The following is a 7,175-nucleotide window of genomic DNA, read 5'->3' as shown; positions in this document are numbered from 1 at the left end:
GGGGGAACGCTGCCCGCTCCGCCCGGCACCGCGGCCACAACCCGCCGCCGCCGCCGCCGCCGCTCAGGGGCGGAATGGCCTCCGCCGGCCTCCCGCGGAGCCGGGACGGGCTGAGGGGAAAGGGGGCCCGAGGTCAGGGGAAAGAGAGCCCGGGCAGAGGGGAGAGGGAGCCCGGAGTGAGGGGAAAGGGGGCCCGGGGTCAGGGGAAAGAGAGCCCGGGCAGATGGGAAAGGGAGCCCGGGCAGAGGGGAAAGGGGGCCCGGGGTCAGGGGAAAGAGAGCCCGGGCTGAGGGGAGAGGGAGCCCGGAGTGAGGGGAAAGGGGGCCCGGGCAGAGGGGAAAGAGAGCCCGGGCAGAGGGGAAAGGGAGCCCGGAGTGAGGGGAAAGAGAGCGCGGGCTGAGGGGAGAGGGAGCCCGGGCTGAGGGATGAAGGGGTACCTAGGGTGAAGGAAAGGGTGGGATGGGGCTGAGGTGAAAGGAGGGCCTGGGGTGAGGAGAAAGGGTGTGTGAGGATGTGGGGCCAGGGGTGAGGTGCTGAGGGGAAGAGGGGCTCTGGGGCTGAGGGGATAGAGGTGGCAGGGGTGAGGGAAAAGGGATGAGAGGAAGGGGGTGTTGGGGATGAGAGGGTGGATGCCAGTGCTGAGGGGAATCATGGAAGGAAATCTAAAGCCCTCCCACTGCCACCCCTGCCATGGCAGGGACACCTCCCACTGTCCCAGTGTCCAGCCTGGCCTTGGGCACTGCCAGGGACGCAGGGGAGGGGCAGCCCCAGCTGCTCTGGGCACCCTGTGCCAGGGCCTGCCCACCCTGCCAGGGAACAATTCCTAATTCCCAAAATCCCATCTTCACCTACCATCTCAGTTTGAAGCCATTCCCCTTGTTCTGCCACTGCCTGCCCTGGTACAAAGTCTCTCACCAGCTCCCTTTAGACCCTTTAGGTACTGGAGGCTGCTCTCAGGTCTCTCTGCAGCCTGCACCTCTCCAGGCTGAGCAGCTCCAGTGAAGGTGCTGGTTGTGTCCAGGGCACCAGGGACTGGATGTTCCCTCCACTCCTGTCCCAGGACTTCTGAGGTCACCTCACAGCCTGGCAGCAGCCACAGCTAGCTTTGGTCTGGCCACTGTCACTGAAATGCCCCAAACTCATACTTTCATGTTTATTTCTCTTTTGGAGTCGTGCCCTCTTGTGTTGTCACCAACTTGACATCCCAGCAGATGCATCCAGGGCAGACATGTTCCCATTCCAAAGGCAGCGGAACCAGCATGGATGTTTGGATTCCCCGCTCTGTGGCCACAGCCCTGGTCACGTATTCCTGCAGGAGTCAACAGAGAGCCCACAGAGAGCTCCTTCTCTTACCTCCTCCTCCTCCTCACACGGCTGGTAAGGATACTGCTGCCCCTGCACACTGTGAAAATACAAGCTCTGCTGAGGAAGAGCTTGTGAGATGTCGGGAGGGTGAAGCTTTTACTTTTGCCATGGATAGTGTTATTGCTGCCGAAGGCTCGGCCACTTTGGGGATGCTCAGTGCCTGGGCTTGTCAGTGTTGGTGAGGCAGATGTGTTACTGCAATGTAACAGAGGCTATAAACTGTAAATAGTTTTCAGGAAAGAATGCAAGGCTTATATTTGACTGTTGTGCCGTGTGGTTTCACAGCAGCACCAGGACTGTTTTCTGTGGCCCTTCCTTACAACTTTTCCTCCTGGTGGTTACTGTTCCAGAGAGGGCTTCCCACGTTTCTCAGAAACACACATCCATGAGTTTACATCGTGAACACTTGTTCATTTAAACACTGTTAAAGATCCAGCTTTAATCTGTAACAGCCAGGAAAATTTGGATTTTAACTGAGTTTCTCAGTGCAGTGGGAGTTCTTTTCCCACACGGTCTGTTACTGTCACTGCACTGCTATAGCACTATCTCTGTTTCTATGCACATACTCTTTTTATCAAGCAACACCATGGCTGTATCGTATCACTTGTTACACTTCAGAAGACACTGGCTCTGAGAATCAGCATGCTGTGCTATTCCCTACATTTATTTTCATTCTGTTGCTTAAAAAAAAAATGCTGGTATCTCTCTCCTTCTCTGCCTTTTGAAGGGAAAAAACAGACTGTTGTGGCCGAGAGACACCTTGGCCTTGTTATCTGAAGGGAGTGTGTAAAAGGTTTGCAGCCAGTGTTTGCCCTGTCCTCAACTGCTCGATCCAGATGACAAAACCTCAAATTATCAGTTTCTCACACTGTGGATCCTAAATGCTAGAAGAAAAGATCTGTAAGCAGAACATTTTCCTATTAAAAAACCCCTTACATTACATTTTGCCTGCCTAGGGCAATAATTTGTAAATTTGTTTTCAGGTTTACCTTGTCATGCTCAGGCATTCTCTAAGATAATGCTGTTTGTTGTTCTGTTGAACACGGTCCCAGTGATCAGGTGCCTGGCCTGGTATAGATTCTCTTGTTAGCTGTGAGATGAGGAGCTACAAAGCTGCTGGAGTCACAGGGGGCAAAGTAAAATCGAAATGGGCTCACGTGAACAACCTGCAGTGTTGGGGTGAGGGGAAAGAGGAGCAGCTGGAGCGAGGGAAAGCTGCTGCTTCAAAATCACCCCTCTGGTGTGCACAAAGCTCTTGGCCTTCAGGGAAGGATTCACGCAGGGGGTGTCCTGTGGGGAACGGGGCTACAAACAAGCAGTGCCCGTGGCAGACACACCTGGGCAGTGCAGCCAGGGAACTCACACTCTGAAATGAGCTTTCCCAAATGATTCTCTGCTTTCACAGGCTGCATTTACTCTGCCCTCCAGCTACAGAGAGAGAAGCTAAAGGAGCGTGATGGACTGCAAAGGAACCACTGAAGCTGACTCCTGTAGTTCCTTACAGAGTCTTTGTTGGACTAAAACAGTGTTTTACAGCTTTTGGTGCTCAAGTAATGTCTGCCAAGCTGTACTGTTCTCCTTTCACTGCTGCAAAAGAGAAATGAAGCTGCTGGCACCAGTGTGGCAGTTTCAGTTTGAAACCAGGTAGAAACATTAATTTCGTGTAGTGGTTTGGCTTTGTTAATTTGAGATTTTACTAATTTTGAGATTTCCTGGCTGAGGTGCTAAAGAGTGTGGTGGGCTTGGTGTTGGTTAATTATTAGTGTGGGTCACTAATAATGGTTTCCCACTTTCTGTGGCACAGCTACAGCAGCACCTGTGGCATCACCGAGGTACTGGACCTAAGGCACCTTTGTGGAAGCACCTTTTGTGCATCTTTTAATAAACAACAAGCTCAGTCTTGGATGTGAATATATCTGTAAAGTAAAGCCATTAGAGCAAGCAAGAAATGCTCCAAAATGCATAGTTTTGGGAACGTTTTAGATACAGATGTCAGCTACTGCAGTAAACCAACTGCAGTATAGAGCTGTGCATTCTGTATACTTTCAGCATACTTCTATGTTCCAGAAACAAATATATGACTGCCTGAAGTTATAAATGCTTTTTGTATGCTTCTTTCATAACCCTAGTTATTTATGGAAAAAAGGTGTTTGGTTGCAGGGTTTTTTTGGGACACAGCCTGTGAAAATACAACTACTTCTTGTAAAATGAAACTTTATTCTAAAATGTATCCAAAATTGCAAGACACAAGCACCATTAAACAGATAAATAGACATATATTTATATACAGAGAGCATCAAAACACAAAACAATTGTTAATATAATTCTTATACCATTTTAATGAGTATCCATCAATAAAACTTTACAATTTAAAGGAGACTTTTCAGTTGCAAAACAGTTGTAAAATCATATGTATAAATTATGTTTACTACAATTCCAATAACAGAGGCAAAGTAAAATACAAAAATAATAATCAATACTGCAAATTCAAATACAAACCCCAAAAGTAATGCTGCACAGGTACGTATGTACACTGGATGAATTCATGCAGCCAGGCAGTGCAACAAATTAACTGCTGAGTTTAACTTATCACAAAATGGAACCACCATGTCGAAAAACAGAAGAAAATATACTTTTGTAATAAATCATAGTGCATTTTGAAGTTAGACTTTATAAAACGATTGTTGAGTGATATACTTCTAATATTCCCCATGTGATCTGAGATCCCCCCAACTCCTTTTTTCACAAAATAAAATACAAATGACAAAAGCTAAAAACCCCACTGTAGAACAGAGTCTGATGTACTGGTACCATCTTGAACGCATTTGTCTTAATTCTCGGTATCAGACTTGTTTGCAAGTGTCCGTGTGCACAGGGACACGAGTTTCTCCTTGCTACCAGGAGTAAATCTTTCACGCTCCAATGCTGTCTCCATAAACTGCATCTCACACCATGCTTAGACTGCACTGGTTTGAAGAGACACAGCTGAGCCTTGAAACAAGAACCCTTCAATCCCTACGAAGCACAGAGAGAGTAAATGGAGGATAGAGAGACCTCATTATTCCCGAAGCTCCTATCCCTAATTGCTTTAATTACATAAACAGAGATTAACATGAGAGGCTTTTATGGCTTGGGTGAAATTTCTGCTAATTTGCTGGGCAAGTGCAAAGCCTGTGTCTCTCCACAGGCCTTTGCCTTTCACAGTGCAGAGGGCCACAGACGCTTTTGGTTGGTGAAAAGAAGCCTCAGGTAACTATACAGAAAAATACCTCTGCAGTGAAAATGTGGTAAAGAAACAGAAACTCAGAACCTCTGGAAAACTGTGACTTCTTGTGTAACAAAAACATGGCTGTCACCTTTCAGGTCTGTGTTGGCTGGTATAGCATGAACACGTAGATCAAACTGGTTAAGTGTCAAAATTATATGAGATACAATGACACAGTCTGACACTTTTTTCTTACAATCTTAAGTGATAAGCACGCTCAGTGTTTTCACTAGGAAGTTACTGCTGAAATGCTACATTTCGTTGCTGAAAAGACATTTATAGCAGCCTATAAACTACTGAAGAGTTGCTTCCTGCATCCTTTGTGCTTCCAAAACCCCCCTTTGAGCCATCACTAACTTCTGAGTTCATGGGAGTTTTGAGCAAAAAAGGGATGCGGAAAACCACCTGTATTGGGTAAATAATGTAGCAATTTACACAGCAGCTCTTCAGATCTTCCAGCATGCAAGCACGTGTAGAGAGAAGCTAAGAGACAGCATGCACTGCAGTGTTATGTCATTGTGCTTATGTCTGCTGAGGGCACTATGGCATTTTCACTCAGAAAAACAGAAATGTTAGCCCCAGGAGACTGAAAGAGCCAATATTAATGAAGCCATCAGCTACTGTTGCAGTAAAGAACACCCCAAGAGAGGGAGGAAGTTCATCTGCTGGTAGCGTATACATACTGAAGCTGAAGAGAATTATAAAGGCACAATACAAGCCTATATTTCTGGTAAATTATATATATTCATAAATTTCTGCTCATACCACCTCAAGATAGTGAATGGTACAATAGTAACTCAAGGTACAAATGTTAATTGAAAGTGAAGCTCTACAAATAAAGGACTGTTGGAGCAAGACATAGCTCATGACTTGCTACATTTCTACTCTTCCCAGGTGGTGAGCTCATCTACCTTTCCTCCACTGGCTGACAACAACAAGGTGACCCAGTGAGAAAACCGGAGCACCGTCAGATGACAGGCAGAATGGCTTTGTGCATCTGAAAAGGTGTCAGTGAGTGGCTGCCACAACAATCTTTCCCACTGCTTTACCTTTGGCTCAGAATTCACAGAGAAACCAGGAACAGCAACTGGAATTTCATACCCATTTTCATGCAGAGCTGAGGCTGAGATAACCCATGAAAGTAGCATTTTGGTTAACTTCAGCACTCAAAACTATTGAACAGCAGAGCAGGAATTGTACCAGCTCATCATAAGAAACAAATCTCAATTTTTCTATTCGCAGCTACACAAGATCTGTATCATTTCCAACAGCAAATGACTCACAACTTCGGAAATGAAGTGAATGGATCAATACTGCTCCTGTTAAACTCATAGAAAGTGACAGCCACTTTTGTGTGATGAAATTACAGGGCAGCTGTGGAGGCGACTGCTGTCCCAGCCCAGCTCTGAGAACGTGGACGCCCGATGGAGGTGGAAGGTGCAGCTACAGCATTTGCGTTTTAGCCTGGAGCTGTTCCTCAGCTCGCCACAACAACGGGCACAAGCGCTGTCAGGATTTCGTACCGCAGGTGATGGGGAAGGGATTGAGGGGAACGAGAGGAGGAACCTGCTGGAAGCAGGCTCTGCTAACCCACAGCAACTCTGCCTGCAGATCTGCTCGATCTGACACGGGACATTCCCTCATTTCCAAACCAGCACACCAAATCCCAGCACGCTTATCGCACATTTCCCTCACAAAACCTATCATTACCTGCCGTTACTACATGTATTCTCACAATCCTCAACCAGGACCTCCTAGATTTATTCCTTAAAGCTCTCAGGAAAGGAATCTTTAGCTACACCTGGAAAATATGAATACCTTGTTACAAGCTCACAGCTGAATTTAAAAGCTGCATGTGCTATTGCTGGTGTTGATTGATCTATGCAATGGTTCTACCCTGCGTTGCTTCCAAAGAAAATCAGTGCAGGTAACAAGCAAGCCCACTCTGAGAAATAAAGGTGAGGTTTCCTAGGCAGGGGTAATCCTCTAGAAATGTTTGAACAATTTGCAAGTTCAAGCTACAGCTGTTCATTAAAAATGAAGTAAAAATAAAGAACATAGCACTACAGGGCAGAAATCTCATGCTTGAGATTGAATTCAGAAAGTCATCTGTAAGACACTCGGATTCAGGTTCAAAGGAGCCGCATTATTCTTGCCCATTCCAAGCTCAAACAAATACAAGTTTGTGTAGAGGTGTGAGAAGCCAATTGTACACACTTGGATTCATCCCACCTAATTCCAGCCGTTCCTCAGTGGTGAGGGCAAATGATGCCACAATGCAATCTCCCAGAGGCATCTCCACTCGTGTCCCTCCTCTGACTCACACGGGAGACCCAGGCTGTAATTTTTAGCCAGCTGAAATTAGGGCAGGATGAATCAGGCCGCAGCATGGAGCGGAAACAAGTCTGATGTGGTGGCACAGTATCACCATGACAATCCAGTCTGTCACAGGCCTGTCTGAGGCTCCCAGCCACACACGCTTTGGGTCAGTGACCCACACCAGCCGCGCCTTTGCAGCTCACGGTCTGGCAAGGAGCTCATGCAC

Source organism: Melospiza georgiana, chromosome Z (genome assembly GCF_028018845.1).
Source record: "Melospiza georgiana isolate bMelGeo1 chromosome Z, bMelGeo1.pri, whole genome shotgun sequence".
NCBI classification, from domain to species: Eukaryota; Metazoa; Chordata; class Aves; order Passeriformes; family Passerellidae; genus Melospiza; species Melospiza georgiana.
Note: the sequence above shows the minus strand (reverse complement) of the source record.